The 19190-nt window shown below is 40.8% G+C and overlaps 2 long non-coding RNA genes across 2 annotated transcripts in view; one reads left to right on the forward strand and one right to left on the reverse strand.

The window, feature by feature from the left end:
- Positions 1–19190, reverse strand: part of LOC148224370 (uncharacterized) — a 39663-nt gene that overhangs the window by 17660 nt on the left and 2813 nt on the right. The window contains exon 2 of the long non-coding RNA XR_015802484.1: positions 18328–18474. This is a non-coding gene — a long non-coding RNA (uncharacterized LOC148224370). The remainder of the gene's footprint in view (positions 1–18327; positions 18475–19190) is intronic.
- Positions 1641–11846, forward strand: LOC148224371 (uncharacterized). Its single transcript, XR_015802485.1, has 3 exons — positions 1641–1713; positions 8936–9003; positions 11709–11846. It is a non-coding gene; the product is annotated as an uncharacterized LOC148224371 (long non-coding RNA).

The following is a 19190-nucleotide window of genomic DNA, read 5'->3' on the forward strand; positions in this document are numbered from 1 at the left end:
TTTGAGGCTATAATTGAAGGTCTTTTCCACAGTAATATACTGAATTTATGCCTTATTCATATTATGGAAATAGCAGCTGCATTAACATGTGTGGGTATTTTTGTTTAAACACCAAACAGGTTAATTCATGTGCTAGATGCAATGCAATTTTTTGGAACGCAAGCCTACAACTTTTGTCATATATATCACACACACATACATATAGATATATAAATATGTATTCAAATACATGACAATATTTGATGCTGATGGTATATATTTGCAGTTGGTTTCAGTAGGAGTTCGTTTTGAAGGACCACAAAGAAGCAATAGTGAGAAACTGAATTCACCTGAAGGTAAACTAATACCATACAAATATATCTTTTTCTTTCTCCCTCCACAGCTGAAATTCAATAGACTCCTCATTAACAGATATTAAGATATTAAGAACTGTTACAAAGGATGCAATCCTCTGGCAAGGCTGGAAAGTGTGCAGTTGAGCCATCAAATAGAACTGAAACAGGTCATTTGTAGCAGAAGTGTGGATCAGAAGCAAACTTTGTTGTGACAAAGGATTTAATCCTTTGAAGTGTCTCATCTCCCCCTTCCCAAAAATGAACATGAAATTTAAATGAACACAAATTCACTGCTATTAATAACAAGCTAGATTTGGAAAAATTCTGAAAGTATTTTTTTTGTTTTTAGCCTTTGCATTAATCACAAGTTTATATTTCCCACTGTGAGATTTAGTCCTTCCACTATAAGAAAGAAAGAAAGAAAGAAAGAAAGAAAGAAAGAAAGAAAGAAAGAAAGAAAGAAAGAAAGAAAGAAAGAAAGAAAGAAAGAAAGAAAGAAAGAAAGAAAGAAAGAAAGAAAGAAAGAAAGAAAGAAAGAAAGAAAGAAAGAAAGAAAGAAAGAAAGAAAGAAAGAAAGAAAGAAAGAAAGAAAGAAATTTCCTGAACTCCTCATAGTATTCCCAGAGCACATCTCAGCATCAACTGGAAAGTTTCACAAGCTGTCTGTGGACATCAGAGAGTAAAGGCTCATTTGAGCTGTGGCTTTGGTGAGTCAATCTGCTCACACTTCATCAGGAGTGTCAGGGGATCCTGATAAAATGATAATGATGCTGTGCACTGGGTAGAGGAGAGCATAAATAAGCTACTTAATTCCATTTGTTTTAGCATTTCTTTATATCCATATGCTCGAATCATATCACACCAGCCCAGCCTTTGTACTCAGAGAGTTCCTCTGAATTGGATTAGGTAATATATTGAAAGCTGTATTTCTCGAAGTGCCTTTGGGTTTTGTGTGTACTTGTGTGTGTGTGCATTATATCTCTGACTGTGTTTTTCTATATGCAGAAAACAATTTAACAATGCTTCTCCCAGTCACTTTGCTAGAAAGCAAGGTCATCCCCTGAGAGCCATTTACTATAAAAGCTTTTGATGAATAGACAAATTTATGTGTAAAAATACAGGAGTATTATGGGAGAGGTATTAGTTACCATTTTATTTTGATGCAACAGACAGCACCAAGTAAGCAGTCGGCAGGCGGAGCACAGCTCTGTGTTAAATCAAAGCTTTGTGATAACTCTTCTTTCCCACTGGAGAGACACTACAGGCAGCGAGCAGCCCTCACACTGCTCTGAGCTGCTGAGAAGGGGGCAGCACGGCACACACAGCACATCTCTGAATGCACAGACTGCTGATACAACTTGCTTCAGCTTCGGCAAAGGTATCTGACTTTTTTTGTCTTGCCTAGATGATGAGTGTAAAAGGTAGAATCCAAACTAACCTGAAGAACACCACCCCAGGGAAAGATTCTGTCCTTCAGCACCACGAGCTATGCTCCTCTTGACAAGCATAGCACAGCAGACATGGTGCCCTTACTTCTTACACTGAATAAGAAAGCTCATCATGGAATTCTTGTTTTTCTGAGGTATCTGTTATGCATCTGATGTTCTTCCAGTATATGCTGGTAAATTAATAGTAGTAATTTTAATTTCCTTCTCTTTATTGCTGGCAACGAAGATGCTTCCATACAGTCAGGTGTGATACTGTGTATATAATGGCTTATATACCAAATAGATATCTGCAGAGCCAATATCCTGGACATTGTTTACTACTCTCATTTACTTGGCCCAAGTTTTTTCGTGTATTATTTCATAAATGTATAATATACAACTGCCTACTGCATGGCTCTGGCCCTTGTCATTGCCACACCCAGGCTAGCTGCTCTTTCCTCCCATGCAGTGCATACCCAAGCAGTGCAGTCAGTGAGGGAACAAGGGTCAGGCGTACTGCCCTTGGTCCATGTACTTGGAACTGGCACTGACCTTGGAAAACAGAGGAAAGAAAAATATAGGAAGATTTTTTTTCTCACTCCCATAAACCGTTCCATAATTGTGCAGTTGTCAGATCAGATGCAAAGAGGAATTTTGGAAAATGCAGTTGGGGATACCAGAGAAAATGGGGCCATTCCTTTTGGGTAGCAGCCCATAGTTAGATCAAATTATGCTGATCATGAAACTGTATCCTTAGACAGGAACCCACAGCTGCAATTGCAGAGTCCTGGAGCATGCGCAGAGCTACTGGAATATTCTGGAAATGCAACAGGGAAAATTCAGGAGTTCACAGCTGAGCATGTGCAAAGTGAAATGGGTCAAAGGTCTGAAAGTTGGCATCACCGCGGAAGGATTTTCTGAGGAAGCCAAAAATCAGCACACCACTAAGGCGAACAACTTTCTCATGTTTCAAACTCTTCCTCCAAATCATGGGACAATATATAGGTCAAAAAGAAATACATATTTTGCCTAAAGAACAGTTGAAGAAAAACTGAACTCTTTCACTGCTACTTCCTAGGGACTTATATCTTACATGGAAAATTTTATCAGGAGCAATTCAGTTTAGGCAACAGAAGGCTGTGGAGAGAGAAGTGGTAGCCTGTCTACCTGCTTCCAGGTTTCAGATGCCACCTGCCCCATCTGCTGTGGTTTCTGGTTACCACTGGCTCAGCACTCTGAAGCTCCTGGAGGCCAAGAACCTCGATGGGAATAGCTCACTACCCTGACAAGTCCTTCCCTTCCCCTTCAGACGATGAGCCAAGACTCACAGCAAATCAGCTTTTGACAGGTTTTACATGGCAATTCCATTTTTCCTCATCCCTCTTCTCAGTTCATCATGACATGCATCTCCATTCATCATCTTCTAAGGCATCAGTCTAATACTATTTGATTGTGACCATGTAGATCAATAGTGATGGTATCATAGAACCATAGAATGTTTAGGCTGGAAAATGAATGATGGGAAAAAGTCTTTAAAATTATCAAGTCCAACTGCAAACCTAATACTGCCAAGTCCACCAGCAAGCCATGTTGCCAAGTGCCACATCTCCAGGTCTTTTAGATCACTGCAGGGACAGTGACTCAACCACCTCCCTGGACAGTCTGTATCAATGCTTGAAAACCCCTTAAGCAAAAAATCTTTTCCTAATATCCAATCTAAACCTCCCTTGGGACAATTTGAGGCTCTTTTTCTTGTCCTACTGTTTTTTACCTGTGAGAAGAGACCACTCCCCACATGGCTATGGCACCTTTCAGATAGCTGTAGAGAGTGATAAAGCCTTCCTCGAGCCTCTTATTCTCCACAGTAAACAACCCCAGCTCCCTTGGATTCTCCTCACAGGACTTGTGCTCCAGACCCTTCACCACCTCCATTGTCCTTCTCTGGACACCCTCCAGCAACTCAATTCTTCCTCATAGTGAGGGCCCCAGAACTGGACACAGCACTTGAGGGGTGGCCTCACCAGTGCCAAGTACAGAGGGACAATCACTGCCCTGCTCCTGCTGGCCACGCTATTGCTGATACAGGCCAGGATGCCACTGGCCTTCTTGGCCTCCCAGGCACACTGCTGGCTCATGTTCTGTGTGGTTTTCTGATGGGCAACTTTCCAGTTCACTCTGCCCAAAGCCTGTAGCCCAGACTCTTATATGTCTATTCATATAAGTACCATGGTACTGTTATAAATAACTAGGATCTTACCCTCTTACCTCTTACCTAGTTCAAGGAAAACAAAAGGCATATCTTTTAAAAGCTGTTTCTCACTGTAAGGGCTCTGTACCTGGTCATCACAGAACTCTGGAGCAACATACTGCATGATACAAATCTAGATGAAAAAATAAATAGGCAGTGGGACTGAGGAGTCAAACGCATTGCAAGAACAATGTGGATAAATGCTATTTCTACAGACAACGTAGCAGGTGAACTTGCCTTAATTAATGATAAATCAGAAGTGCAGATTGAGCCAACGTCAGTTGCGAAGTTCCTAAACATAAAAAAAATTTTTAGAACAAAAATACCCACTTAAAATTCAGTGCTTGTTCAGTGCTGTTGGAATGATGAAAGACTGAAATACAAGCATGCAGACTTTAGGATGTATGTAGGCACTGTTGTGATTTCAACACCCTGATGCTAAGTGTATCAAAATCTTATGGAGGTCTATAATGGTTGTACATAGTCCATGTCCAGTATCCGTAGTATTTGGCAAATTTAGCACTGATATATTCCTAGTGTGCAGGCTGAGGTTTCAAATTACTGACAAGTCCTTCTGCTTCTTTAAATGTGGTATTAAAAGTACCTTAGAATTCTGAGCAATATCACCCTTTTTTAGGTCTGTCCATTCGTTATACTGTGCCAAGGTTTCTTAGGTGAACTTGATTGACAGACACCCATCTTTATCCTCTGCATGGCTGGAGGTCAGCACTGGTGGAAGGTAATGCTTTTTTAATTAGCTGCTAGGGTATTACATTTCCTTTGTGTGGATTGCACGTTGCATTCCTGTGAGTCACTATCTGAAGAGATGGTCTTTGTTAAGTATAACACAGACAAGTGGAAAAGATTTTTACAGATTCATATCAAAGATGTTTATAAAAAGTCTTGGATCTATGCAACCTCCAGGTTTTCCAGCAGTGAGTGTAAGAAAAGAAAAACAGTAGAATTAAAATGATGACAGAACCAAATCCAAAGACACCCTTTGCAGTCTGCATCAGGAATCACAAAGCCAAATTGCTGGCTATAAATCGTGACTGTCATCTCAAGTCCTTCACAGATATGTCTCCTCAGTTAGAATCAAAAGGATCAAAAAAAATTCTGTGCAGATAGGGACAAGAAAACATCTGTTCAAGATGACAGCATTCTGTAGAATACCTTTGTAACTGGATTTATGTTTACTTAAAATCACCCTGTGGACAAAGAGACTGTGGCAAGACCCCAAAAAATTTCCAGCAATCCTTGAAAAAGGTATTTTTTTTACAAAAACAGGGTACATGTGAATATTTATACAAGAGTGTTTCTAATAAGCTTACAGTAGACTAGAAGTGAAGGGAAATTGCAAAAGAAATGGAAAGACAGGGCTTCCATGCAGATTCCATATAGGTGAGCAATACGTTCTCCATGCTCCTAAAATTTATCTAGTCATTTGTCATCTTGCAAAGTAAAAATATGCAAAGTGCTGCTACCAAAACTATGCTAAGCCTATGATAAAAACTATTGTGAGATTCCAAAACTCAGGGATTTCCTTAGAGGTAGTCATTCCACTGCACAGTTTGAGGAGCAACAGCAGGTCACTAGGGGCACCCAGTACTGAGAATACTCTTCAAAATGGGGTTCACCAGAACCAGTTTACTTAATATATGAATGAATGCAACAGCAATATTTTTGGAAAAATGTTTCCTTTCTTTTCTGGTTGGAACTTTCACCTATAAAATGTTATCATAACTAAGTACTTGCTCCTGGAACTAATTCAGTAAAGCTCTCTCTCAGGCAGGGACTCATTTACACTTCGATTATCCCTGCAATTCAGAAAAAGTGGAACAAAATGAGACCATACATTCTGTGCACATAAACAGTGAGATCTGGCCTCAGTCCAGGTGGTGTTATATCCCATAGCATGTAGAAGTATGTGCATATGTTAGATGTAAACATTCATAAATATCCTTCAGTCTTCCCTTCAATAAGCTGACTCTGAAAGTGTTTTCACTTAAACTGGGGAATTGCTACTTGGAATAACACTTCCAAAGATAATGTCCCAGTGAGAGGCAGAGGCATAGGCAAATCTTGCTTATACACAAATTAGTCTGTATGTGAAGGAAAGGGCGTTGCAGACAGGACTAAAATACTCTGAACTCTAGCTAGGTCCAGATGGCCTCAACCAACATAGTAGCTACCTTTGCAGAAGACTAAACAAAAATGTGTAATGATGTCTGGAATAATCAAATAATGATGCAAGTAGGATATTTTGAATCAAACCTCCAAGGTGTTCAAATAAGTTTGTAAATTGCTCTGTTTCCCTGAGCATGTTCTGTGTAAATAATGTCCTGTGTTATGTGCCATGTGGGAAGATAAACTTCTGTAAAACATTCCAAAGTTTTATCTAAAGTTGAATCTGTTGTCTTACATTTTCCTCTTCTTACACATGCACACACAGAGTTGTAATCCTTATTAGTAGAATCTATGTCCATAATTCAGGGCAAACTTCACTGTTGTGCCAATGGGAGATGAAGACAAAAGAGGGGGAAATATTGCTCAATATTTTAATAATATGGAAATCATAGTTCTCCAAACAAGAATATTTTACTTACGAAAAATAAATATATTAAGAGAACTGTTACTTAATTATCTATTTCTCTATTTTTAATAAGATATTTTAGAATTTTAAATTTCTTTTTTATAGTTTCAGAGGTTTATTTCATTGATTTTCCTACTACTCACCTTTCTAACCTCTCTGCTTCTGTACAGCATGATGACAAGTAATATCTGTCATAGCAGTGGGCACTGGTTTCTGGGTATTTGGTTATCCTCAGTGTGTGTGTACAGTGTTCAAAACATGGTGTTTTAAATAAATAATACAGTTTTTGTTTGAAGAAGAACATAGACCCCGAGACTGAAGGCAGCATGTCAGTGATATGGCACTGAATTTTTTTTACCTGTTCTTTCTGTAGGGATTCTAATTTGTGAGAGTAGAAGAAGAAAAGTTGTCTTTATTTTTCCATCACATTTAATTGACTTTTGTAAACTGCAGGAGTCTCACTCGAGATTTATAAACAAATACACCATTATGTTCCTCATTAGTTTGAAGAATACCCAGGTAAGTGGTAGCTGTCAGATATACAATAAGTGCCCCCCTCCTTTTTTGCTTATATAATAATCCCAGCATTCAAAAGACTAATCACTACACACTGATCTACAAAGCATCTTATTTCCTTGTCAAATTTCTCTGCTGAGCTTAGCCATGCTTGTCAAGTTCCCAGATCCCCCTTTCAATAACGGGTTTATTCTTAGCATCTTGCCAAAATGCATTCCTAGGAGTAAACCATGGAAGAGTGAAGTTCTAATTTCTTTATCTCAGTCGAGAAGAGGTTTCTACCTGTGCTCATGAGAAAGGTCACAGGCAATCTTGGTTGCAGGTTCCCTTGAAAGAAGCAAGCATGTACAGCACATTGGGGCCCTTTGTCTATAAATACAGATGACCACCAAAGGAGGGAGAGGGAGAGGAGAGAGGAGTTACACATAAATGGCCACAGTTTATCTGATCTTTGGATACATGTGGCTTGCAGGTTCTGATGCAGCAAGAAGCACTATGCCTCAGGTCTGTACTCATCAGCGAGTTTAAACAAATATACATCGTATTGAATGAGTACATCCCTATGAAGAAAGCACTGAAAATCAGCATTCACTGATTTTCTGATCATTGACTAAGTGAATTAGGGATGGATTGTTAGATCCACTAGTGAGAGTCTGACTTGTCCTTCCTTGTAAAGGAACTTACTGATTTCACATTTTTGCCTGTTCTTTTCTGATGTTTCGTTCATATGAAACCATTCATTTATTATATGTTCATATATGCAGTAAACGACCCCGCAAAGAGAACAGGAATCAGAAGGAAAAGCTATAGCATTTCAATAGTGTTTCACCTCCTACTTGATGTCTGTCATAGGTTTCACACTATAAACTTCTGCTTCAGTCGAACAATCTGAAGCTCAGCCCTCAGCAAGCCAAGTCTAAGATAGCTTCTTTCCCCCTAAACAAACCTGTGGTAATTTCCAAGCCCACACTTTTCAGGCACATTGTAGGATTTCCCAACTCCGACATGAAAAATATTATTTTCTCCAGGTGACAGATATGAAAGACAAAGGATGTTGTGCTGCTGTATTTTTCTGCGCTCTCCAAGTTAGACTTTCACGTTTATTTTTTATACTAAATTACTAAGCAGTTTTTATATTAGTTCACTAGATCAGAAACTCTATTACTGATTTTTCTTCACTGACAATAAAACAACCATTCTCTGCTTTAAACCCATCAGAGGAAAGGGAATCCTTTTCAATAAATCAAATAATCCTGGATTAGATTGGATCAGAACATTGCTGTTTTAATCAGTGTGATTTAAAATTATATTCATTGTAGAACCAATTACCTACTTAGAAAATTAAGATGACAAGATTTTATAATCAGGGATTTGTGGTTTTCTACATTAAAATTACCCTCAAAATTTGATATTTTATTCTTCAGTGGGATGAGTCTATGATCTGTGGAGATCAAGGTAAAAAAAACAGGTTAATTCACAATGTTTAGACTATGCATGTGCGGATAATGCTCCTGGCTGCCAATCCATTTTACAAGGAGGAGACAAGACACAAAGGCTGCTTCACTGTTGTTGAGGTTGGACAAAAGAGCAGTACAGAGGCAAAACAGCTCCTTCACAGCTAAAGACCATTCTCAATTCTCCCTCTCTCTCATTCTTATCTCCCTCTCAGGTTACTGCATTTTCTGTTCCCCTCATGCCATTGCAGTAGTGCTGAGGACAAGTGAGATAATGCTTGGCCCAAATCCAGGCAATCATTTTGGAGTAATTAGTTTAGGTACTGCACACCCAGCCCATACTTTTATTTTTTTTTTTTCAGGTGGGTATCAAGTTGCTCACATTACCTGATTACCTGCCTGCGTGTGGATGGCCAGCCTCAAGGTGCAGGTAAAGCTTGTCCCCAGGTAGCAAGTGAGGATTTAATTGAATGTATCAGTTCGTTCTGGGAAATTTGGCTCTGCTGCAACAACTTATTTTTCCTCATGCTGCTGTCTCCCTTTTGCAGCTCAGCCTTTTTGGCACTTTTAGCCCAAGAACATAGTCTGTGTTGTGACGACCTTGGAGCTGCTTTTAATTCTGATGTGGTTTTTTTGTTCCTCCATTTATTTGGAGAGCTGGGAAAGAGCAGCGTACATTTTTAGGACTGAGCAATTTTTCACTCCGAGAAACCCTGGGCTCAAGCTGCTGGGTGTACACCTTTCAGGTGGATGCTAGGGTCTTTAAAGGTACATAAACTGCACATCCCCTGTCTTCCCACTGCTTTCACAGAAATTTGGCAGTTGTGCGTCAGAAAGACATTCAGTTCTCACATGGGAAATGCAGCACGGAGACAGAGAATGACTGACATTGGCATGCACTGTATGCTGGTGGCCTCCCGGCTTGGGCAGCATTTTTGTACCTTTTATTCCTTTCCTGCCCCATCCAGTAATTCCTGATTAACCCTTTGCCATGCCTCTCCATGCACCCCTCTAGCCCTCTTTGATCAAAACTCCTTTCCTGAGTGTACCTTGAGCAGCAGTAATATCCTGCCCATGCCTCTTTGCCTACACAGCTGCTCCCTGACCACGGGGAGCCCAAAGGGCAGGGAGGAGCTATGTCTCCACCTTGATCTCATCTCACCTCTCTGCTACAAATGTAAGCGATGGTGCAGCTTTAGGCCAGCTGTGGAGGTAGCCTTGGGCTATGGATATGTTTCCACCAGGAATTGGTGTGAGGTTGCTAACAGCTTCACAAAGACAAGAAAAGAGCTAAAGAGCTGTTGGATGCTAAAGGCTTCCAGCCAATACTAGCCTGGATCAGATACAGATTGGCAGCCTTGAGGTGCATGGCTCCAATTTCCCATTACCAATTCCCCTGAGCTGCTCAGGCTCCCATGGTGAAAGCTCTAATTTAGAAGAGATCCTGTAGGGCTGCCTTGGTGTTTTTCCTCTCTGTTTTGTTTCCAATTTTTAGCAGCAAGTCCATGAAGCCTTGCAGCCAGATGCCCACTGGCTCTCAGGTGAATGTAAGCAGGCGTCCTGAGAACAGTTCAGCTCAAGACCTAAAGCTACAGTCACTATTTAAATTCCTAGAAATCAGGGCAAATAACAGTATTTCAGTCCCATTTCACCTGGCTGATTAGCTTTGCAATCAGCCCGTGAAAGAATCTGAACTCGGCAGAGACTCAGAACTCTGGAGAGCATAACCCAGGCCATGGGAATAAAACAGTGGAAAGACAATTATGTTCCTTTATGCAACTGATTGCAAATAAAATGATCAAATATATTTTCAGTTAGAATTTTATTAAAATTTGGGCAAAGAAACGCAAGCTATTCTTGCAAGAAAACTTAACTATGTGAATAAAATATTGTTCAAGAGGGATGTTGATAATTCAGTGTTACTTGATTTCTTTAGTAAAAGACCAGGTTCTGAGCTGGCATTAACAGATTATTTCCCTCAAAGTTGGCAGAGCTGTGATGACTGCAACAGCTGAAACTCTTGCTCTGCACTGCATCAGTGCTATTATAATTACTGTTTTCATCCAGTAAAACTAAGTAGATCAACGTGGTCATGGCTGGCTCCAAGTTTTTCAGCAGCGTATCAGAAACTGGATGTCACTCTCCTGTGGACAAGGGTCTAGGAACAGGCTCCTTCTGCCACTGGAGACAGCAGGAGAAGAAAGGAATGATTAAGGTGGAGAGATGGGGGGAGCTGCTCTTCCTGCTGCCCTTGCAGCAACCAAGGGAATAAAGGGGAAGGAGCATTGCTGCTCCCAAAGCAACAGTACAGTCCTCATGGCCAACAAAAACCTGCACCCACATCCTCACCCTGTGCCAGCCCCAGGCAGGCAGGTCCCAGGGAGCTTGTGTGAGCCCAGGCTCACCAATAACCATGTTAGCCCCTGGAAAGATATACTTCTTGACAAATAATCTGAATGCAATAGTATAATCTAGACATTATTGTGGATACTTATGATATTAATATTAATGGCACATGGGTGGCATTAGTAATTGCAAGCAGCTTTTCAACTGCTTGTGAGGATATAGTATGATGGCTGAATTTGGTTTTGTAGCAAGTTTGCAAGTCCATAATGCTACAGTACATGTATTTTACTTTTTTGCTAACCTACTATTCAACGGAGAGATTAGAAAGGGATGTAAAAATCATCAGACAAAAGGCCTGACAAACCATTCATCTTGACACCCTGTAAAGATATTCTTAGATAACATCTAAGATGGATATTGAAGACGTTCTAGCAGATAAACAGACTGACAATAAAAATCTCTAGAGAAACATTGACTGGCCATCATTTCTAAAGAAAGAATGGATTACAGAAAGAACTGGCTACACAGGTACACTATTTCAATCTCACTGTTGCCCCTGAAAAGAATGAATTCTGTTATTCCACAATAAGGGAAGTCATAGACAAGTGTGGATTTGGTCAGGAAAGAGCTAAATAAAACCAAAATTTTGTATTTTAAAACCAGATGCAAGAATACATTAGAAGTTTTCCCGTTGGCTGAAAATGTTCAGAACACATTTGAAAGAGAAAAGAACTGTGAATAGACAGGCAAACTCTGAGGCATTATTAATCACTGATATCTTCATGGCAGGTTGGACTGAAGCTGCACCACAGACCTGGAGAGGAGATATGGTGTGCAGCATTAGAAACTGTATGAATGGAAAATTGCCACCTCAAGAGTTGCAGTTCTTTCTGAGTTTTTTTCATTTGCTGGAAAAAAGAGCCTCACAGTTACTTGCTTATGGTCCGTATTTTGAAAATGGGACGAGGAAGGATCATCTATCACCTTCTGCCCATTTGCTGTGTTAAACCAAAAGCAGCAGCTTCATAATGCATTATCTACTGCACTCCTGTCTCCACTCACTCATCAGCATCCACATCCCATATAGCTCACGTAGTGAGTATATAAAGAGACTCCCTTTAAGCCAAATTTTAGCATGTAATCTACCCATATTTAAAGAAATAGTTGGTTTGGTTTTTTTTCATCTGAGTGTATGCTGTAGGAAGTTTTTTGGTCACTCTTTAGTTTCTGTTTAGTTTTATAAAGTTTGGAATTAATCAGCAAACCTGGGAAAAAGCAAAATAGGATGCTTTGGAGCTAACTCAGTATCACTTTGACAATGAAACAGTGCCTGCTCTGACAACTTCCTACGCCTTCTGTCCTAAATACTTTACTGCATTTTCTTCAAGGAAGTAATTTCATTTCATCAATCCAATATAAACATGACTCCTCTCCTCCCTCTTAGGTCAGAGGGAAGTATTTTAGGTGCTGGAACTTACCAGCACTAATTCTTTATTCCTGACAACAAAAATTTGACAGCAGAGCGAAATGGAAGAATCTTGTGCATGTTTGGAGTCATTAAATGTGTACCTTTATATCTATTATTACCAATTAACAAATCCTGGCAGAGTACTGAGGAAGCTTGCAATCCAATTCTGTAAATATTCATCCACGTGGGAAGGGCTGCACAGCTGAGTGGCCTCAGTGAGTTTACTGCCAATACCCATGTGCATAAAAAGTTCCCTACGTGCTTAAGCGCTTGCAGGAATCCTAATCTTTGCCTGTGCTGTTCATAAGTGTCTGATATGAAGAACAGTTCTGAGACATTTCATCACTTGTCAGATTTTTGTAAATTATCCTAAGTTTTCATTATTCCAGTAGTTTCCATGTTTACATGTAGACACAGCAGATAGGTCATGGTATTTGACTTTGCACTTCTTTTTTAATTAGTTTTGCTGACCAGGGACCCACTGTTGTTGAAACAGATGTTGCAGCCCAATAATAGCTCTCAGCTGCCAAGAGCAAACTGTGGAACTCAGCCCTCACCATGCAGAACAAATGAGTGCAAAAGGGGCCCATGAGCTCCAGACAACAGGAACACTCCACAACATGTGTGCTTACCAGCTCTATAGCAAGGCACATAACATTTCAAACATACTTCTCTTTCTCATTTAAAATATAACAAACGAGAGATTATTTCTCAAAACTATACATCATGTCACAGAATAAAGGCATTCTTTTTGTTCCTTTGTCTTGCATATTTGTTTAACTATCTTAATTTGGCTTTGAGTCACATGCAGCACAGATCAGGCAGGCCCTTCCAGACTTGAGAAGATTGAGTGAAACTCAACCTGAGGACTCAAATCAAGCTTCCAACCAGTCAATTCTGGTTCAGACAGGCACAGAAGGAAACTATAACACTTGCTCTCTATGGCAAAAATTAATTAGCTCCCTATAAACACACTTTGGTTTTTCTTTAGAAGGACTGAGGTACTCAGCCAAAGTGATGATGATCCTAAATCAACATCCTCTCTTCTATGATAACCAGACTTCCTTTCTTCTGTCTTACATATTAAATTATTACTGCCCAGCCCAGTGTTCTTTGTAACCTGCCTAAGTCCTTTATGCTATGTCTTTCACCTAAGAGTTATTCAGTACTATTAACTCCTCTTCTGTGTAACTCATTTAGTAACATTAATATTATATAGATCAGGCACAGTGTTGATCTCTGGACATGTCTTTGTACCTGTTTGTCTTTCAACAAGAGTGTTACTATCTTTCTTAGCTTGAAAGCTGAATGGTGTATTAATTTATTCTTAGACATATAGCTATTCCAGAAAACATGCATTTCTGTAAAGATTTCAAGCCCATCTGCAAAAGTAGGAGTGTCAGTAGGCATGGCTATTTAACAACAGGAGAAAGCAGCCTTGAAAAGCAATAATAATTATGCAGTGCTGGTGGAAATAAAATTTGGCAACAGCCTAAAGTGGGATAAATCCATCTTCCCATCATCTCTCCTTACCTCATGCCATGTGCACTTGCAACCACACCACGAGTGGCAGCTTAAAAAGGGTTTAGGCAGATGAGCAGCCTCCCCTGGCTAACCCAAAGAACACCCAGTCCCTGAGGCCAGCATGAAAGAAGCACCAGGACAGACAGCCAAAGGAACCTTTCATAGGGACACCTTTCTCTGCCAGGGTGTCCTTGGTGCTCAGCAGCAACAGGAACGAGCTAATGAGAACTCAGCTGAAGGGGGAGTCTGCTGTTTTCTCACATCCTCTGTAGCTGAAACAAGGTGGCAATAATATTTAATTAGATCTGTGAGATCCTGGTTTCAATGGGCATTTGTGGGCACGGTAAAAACAGAATGAAAAGGGATTTAGAACAAATACTGGCTCAGGAATCTTTAACAGGTATACAATATATAATTCTGTCTAGTAAACCAAGTACCTCATAGATTAAAAAGTTTTTTCTGTCCCGGTCTAGACAAAGCATTGTAGATCACGGAAGTCACACCCTTCCAGCTCCTCTTGAAAAACACAGTTTTCCCTGTTCACAGTGATTAGGAATGCTGCTCCAAAGATCATTTCCCAACCTCACTGTTTCGATTATGTTACAGTTGTCTCTCTTTGCCTCTCTGCCTCATCAAACAAGCTCGCAGGCTTCATTTCACAGCCTACTCGTCTTGGAGTCAGCTCTGAGGGCTCAACTCTCCCCTAATCCCTCTGTTTTGAATTTTTTCATTTGTAGGCAACCACATCTGTGTGACTCCTGACATTGGGAAGAGTTTGCTCTAAACATCCACAAAGTCAGCTATTTTTCAGACATTTTCTTAAAACTCCTTTGCCCTTGTGCTTATGGCAGAAACTAGTGAGACTTCTGATGGTTGGAAACCTCTGCTCATCTGTTCTGACAGATTCTGCCTCCACTTGGACTCCCTCTGCAGTGCCTTTATCCTGTGGTTCTTAGAACTTGATACCACAGTTTTACATTGGTGACAAAGCCAACCAAGGGTGCTCCTGCTTTACCCCTTTAAACAGGAAGGAGCTCAGTCAGAAAATGCAGTTTCCCACTTGTAGTCCACCCCAGGCAGAAGGTGCCTATGGGTCCCTACAAGCCATCTCGCTCTTTCAGTTAGTCCTATCTGCAGTTCCCAAAGCACGATGCATTCCCTCAAAAGGACAATGGCACTTAGACAACATTTTGAGACACTGGCATGGAAACAACCCCCACTCCATATTGTAGAATGGAAAGCGAAGGAAGGAAGGAAGGAAGGAAGGAAGGAAGGAAGGAAGGAAGGAAGGAAGGAAGGAAGGAAGGAAGGAAGGAAGGAAGGAAGGAAGGAAGGAAGGAAGGAAGGAAGGAAGGAAGGAAGGAAGGAAGGAAGGAAGGAAGGAAGGAAGGAAGGAAGGAAGGAAGGAAGGATTAAGAGTATCCTGTATATATCTGAATGTCAGGTAAGCATCTAGGTCATGCCTGTAGCAGAGAGAATAAGGATCACATTTCCAGAGACACATAAATGATATTCTTAAGACAGAAATTATGATTCATTTTTCTGTCCTAAAAGGAAAGGTATCATTTGGTTTCCCTGCCAGCAAAGTAGACAAACTGTATTGCAGACATGTAGGTAGCAAAACCTAATTTTCTGTTCCACTTCTATTTTGTTGATGGTTGCTGAGCATGTGTGAGTCTAGGTCCTGGAGCATCCCAGCACATTAGCTACAGGCTCCTGGAGTGGGCAAGCACAGAGAGATCAGCATTGCATGCCCAGGTCGAGTGTTGGACTGTCATGCAGAGTAGTTCAACGCTGTAATCTTAGTCTCCCAATAATTGGCCTACTGCTGGGGAAGTCTGACACAGATACCTGACTCTGCAGGCACATTTCTTCAGTTTAAAAAGTGGTAAACGATGTCGAAGGGAATGTAATGCAGCAAGATAGGAATGGGAATCAGTGTAAAATATAAGAGCAATAATTACTTACTCATTTTTGCTTTTCTCTAACACACAGAGCTGCAGCAGCTTTTAAAGGTATGTAAGTTGTTTCTGCATATGCATGCTTTTAAGTGCAATATATGCTCTCTAAATACATGCATTGAACAGTTAACTTAAAAACCTATGCATTCTTGTGTGTCTTGCCTATTAAAAGTGTATTAGAAGTGAGCTCAACTTTCCTGCTTTGAGTGTAAGACAGTAACTAACTGAAGGCAATTATGAAGAATTCTTCTTTACTGGCAAACTATTCCCTTAATGTCTTCCTTGAGGCTTTTGGTTTTTTGGAGGGTCTTTTTTTTCCTGCTTGTGGAGCATCTGGAGGAGGTCAGCCGGGAGCCAGATTCCAGCCTGGAGAGTAGCACAAGGCTGTTACAGGAAAGCAGTTTCCCTGCTCCTCAGGGAATTGTCTACATTCCTCGCTGCTACAGCTAGGTGTGCAGTCATGCATTTTTATCATTCTTCCCTAGCACTCTATCACAGAACTTCTGAATTTTTATATTTTGAAATCTATCCTGTTTCCCTGGTGCTGTTCCATTCCCAGTTGCTGGCATCCATGAACGCATGTAATAAAACCCAGGAGATATTTTCAAGGACACTTGTTTTTCTTCCCTGAACTGCACTCCCACAATTGTAAAACCTTCCTTTTCCCTCCTGGCTCTGCCATGATTTCATAATACATAAAGAAAACAGTGATATAAAAACATATTTTCATTCCAGCATTTTCTCTGCCCTGCATGCCACGGCCAGCCAGAACAAAAGCCAAAATTCTGTGTTTTTCCACCAGAGGCAAACTCCAAGACCACTCTTAATTGCAGAGAAGTACTTAGCAGAAAGTAAGTAAACATTTCAACTGAAGGTAAAATCCCTCAGTTAGGTTAAAAGGGCGTTTTCTTCAGGAATTTTGGTGAAGGTTCTCTTTTAGGCATAATAACAAGGAAATTAAATGGATCATCAAGAATAAGGTGGCAAAGGGTCCTGCACTTGGGTCCCAGCAATCCCAGGCAGACCTATAGATTAGAGCAGAATGGCTGGAAGATGGCCAAGTGGAAAAAGACCTGGGGGTGCTGGTTAACAGTGGCTGTCCAGTGGCATCCTGGCCTGTATCAGCAATAGCGTGGCCAGCAGGAGCAGGGCAGTGATTGCCCTCTATACGTGGCACAGGTGAGGCTGCACCTCAGGTTCTGTGTCCAGTTTTGGACCCCTCACTGTGAGGAAGATATTGAGGTGCTTGAGTGTGTCCAGAGAAGGACAGCAGAGCTGTGGAAGGGTGTCTAGAGAGTAAGTCCTAGCTGGAGAGTCTGAGGGAACTGGGGTTCTGGGAGTCTGGGGTTATTCATCCCAGAGAAAAGGGGGCTCAGGGGAGACCTTATTGCTCTCTACAACTGCCTGAAGGGAGACTGTAGCCAGGTGAGGGCTTGGCCTCTTCTGCCAGGTAACAAGTGATGGGATGAGAGGGAATGGCCTCAAGTTGCCCCAGAGGAAGTTCAAGTTGGAGATCAGGAACAATTGCTTCACTAAAAGGGTGATTAAGCATTGGAACAGGCTGTCCAGAGAGCTGGTGGAGTCGCCATCTCTGGAAACATTCAAGAAAGACTGGACATGAGGTGGTTTAGTTGAGATGATGGTTCTTGGTAAAAGGTTGTGCTCAGTGATCTTGGAGATTTTTTCCAGTCTTAAAGATTCTATGATTCTATGCTATTCTAAGAAAAATTCTGTAGTGTTTCCACCCACCTTCACCCCCCTCCTCCAGTACCCATCAAGGAAATGTTTTTATAAATCAACATTTTTTTCTTATTAGAAGTGATTTGATCTACAGAACATGTAGGTCTGGGACAATGTAGAATTATGTGAAAGTTGATATTAGAAAGGAAGGGAAAAGAGAGAATTCAAAGCAAGATGAGGGAAGCAGATAGGATGCCAGCTGTTTATGTGGTATGCCCGGTGGAAGCCAATGGGTCTTTCAACATTTATCTAAACCATTTTTATTAGATTTTTGAATGAAATTAAACAAGCCATGTGTTGTTTTGGGGAAGGCACACTGAAGTCACTGTCTCCATCATACCAGCAGAATTAATCGTGATTAAAATTTAAACATGAGAGATGATCTCATATTAATTCTTGGAGAAATGATGCGCAGTTTTCCCTTCTGAAAATGGAAGTGTCATACCCACGTCTAAAGATAAGTTTCTGTTGCACAGAAACACAATATAGCAAAGAGGCTTCCTTTTTCTCTTCTACAGATCTCCCACAACAGCCTGTCCAGAAGAACCACAGCCATCACCCTGCATTTTGGTCATGCTTTTACATCCACAGAGGGAGAGCCACGCTCAGGTATCGCCTTGCACAGGCACACCACATGGGGAATAATGCCATTAATCAATACTGCCATCCAGGAAAGAGCTCAGAATAAAATATGATAAGAGAGTCCAAACCTCACCCAAGAGGAGGTTTCAGTGTGCTGTCTGCTGCCCTGGGCTGCCCTCTGAAGGCTGAAGCTAAATCCACAGCCCTGGATGAAAAGCATTTGTCTGGTCCTGAGCACATTACTTGGAATGAAACTCCAAAGTTTTGCTGCTGGGGAACACTAGAAAAACAAAACAAGGAGAGTGTCATTTGCAAAGGTTTTCAAGGGAAAAAAAAAGGTAGCCTGAAGGGGACTGCATGTGGCGCAGCTGCTCCCTGTCCCCACATTAACAAAACCCCTACAACTCCAAAGAAAACTGAAATATCAAAAACTGTTTGCCTGACATACACTTTTAAAAAATTGATTGCAGACATTGTGAAAATATGGGTTACTTTAAAGAAAATATTGGCACTTTATTAGTGAGTTAAGGTGCATCATTCTGCTTTTTGTCAGCTTGAGGCTAAGAACAAGTTGACACTTTATAAGAAAATCTGACTTGTACTGCCCTGACGCTGTCCTTCCCTATGACTGCATTGCAGAGGAACAATTGTCCACCCCACAGCAGGTACAGGCCTCTTGGTTCCTACCTACCTGAACACATCTGTAGCAAGGCTTTTTCTATACTTACTGTGCTTACTCTTCATGTTCATTCATAGTTTTTTCCATTCATGTTTCCCCTTATTCTCATTTGTAAAAATAAAACATTTCAGGAACGGTTTGCTCATCGTGAGGAGGGAAAACAAAAGCACATATGTTTCAGCAGATATCACACAGGCTTATCTGCAGCCCACATTGCTGACCAGCTACTCCACACTATTAGAAACATGATTGAAACCATTAGTCCAACTTTAATGAACTCCATGTGCCACTTGAGTTTTTTCTCCTAGAAAAAAATG

Source organism: Sturnus vulgaris, chromosome 3 (genome assembly GCF_052056855.1).
Source record: "Sturnus vulgaris isolate bStuVul1 chromosome 3, bStuVul1.hap1, whole genome shotgun sequence".
NCBI classification, from domain to species: Eukaryota; Metazoa; Chordata; class Aves; order Passeriformes; family Sturnidae; genus Sturnus; species Sturnus vulgaris.